Source organism: Frankliniella occidentalis, unplaced genomic scaffold, assembly GCF_000697945.3.
Source record: "Frankliniella occidentalis isolate FOCC.00 unplaced genomic scaffold, Focc_3.1 Scaffold80, whole genome shotgun sequence".
Taxonomy (NCBI): Eukaryota; Metazoa; Arthropoda; class Insecta; order Thysanoptera; family Thripidae; genus Frankliniella; species Frankliniella occidentalis.
In genome coordinates this window covers 562,423-563,238 of record NW_026267210.1, presented here as the reverse complement: position 1 = coordinate 563,238, position 816 = coordinate 562,423, and positions in this window count along the sequence as shown.

Sequence of the window (816 nt, the reverse complement as noted above, 5' to 3'; positions counted from 1 at the left end):
TCCAGGACCCTCCAGGTGGCTGCCGTGCGGGCGGCAGAGGCGGGGGCGGGGGCGCTTCCGGCGCGCTCGCCGTGCGCCTGCTCGGTGACGTCATCGCGTTCACCTGCGGGCGGGCGGGGCGGGCAGCGCAGCCGGCGCATCTCGAGGAGCACACGGCCCACGGCAGAGTCCTCCTTCCGCCCAAACTGGGGGTCCTCCCTCCTCTCTCTCTCTTCTCCTCTCCTCCCTTTCTCTCGCCCTCTCCCCCCTTCTCCTGCCGCTCGCTCTCTCTCTCTCTCTCTCTCCCCGCCCGCCTGTCGCCCCTCCTGAACGCGGAGCCAGGCTCTCCATTCATCTACTATCCCCCCTCCTCCCCGTCGCCACACGATCGCCTTCCGACTGGGGGTGCTTAGAGGGAGGAGACGCGGCTCCGAATAATGGCTTCTTTATTTTATTCGCTCCTTCCTCCTCCTCTTGCCCCTGCACGTTAATTCACTCACTCTCCCTTTCTGGCGGCCAGTTTTCGGCAAGGCGATGCCAAGCCGGTTGTCTCGAGTCCGCAACCCTTTCCCCCGCCGCCCCGCCCCGCACCGCACCCTGAGGCCTGAGGGCCGCCCTCGTCACTTCAACACGAGGAGCGCTCTGCTGCTGTTCTGCTCACGGCAGATGGGGTTGGCTTAGGGAAGGGAAGGGAAACGGCACGAGGACAAATGGAAGTTTGGATACTGTAGCCTATGACTCGTGTTATGTAACATAATTTTACATTAAGTAAAATGATAGAAATTGTGGTATACATGGAAAAAATTTCTGTTGAACTTGTGAGGAAGAAATCATGGA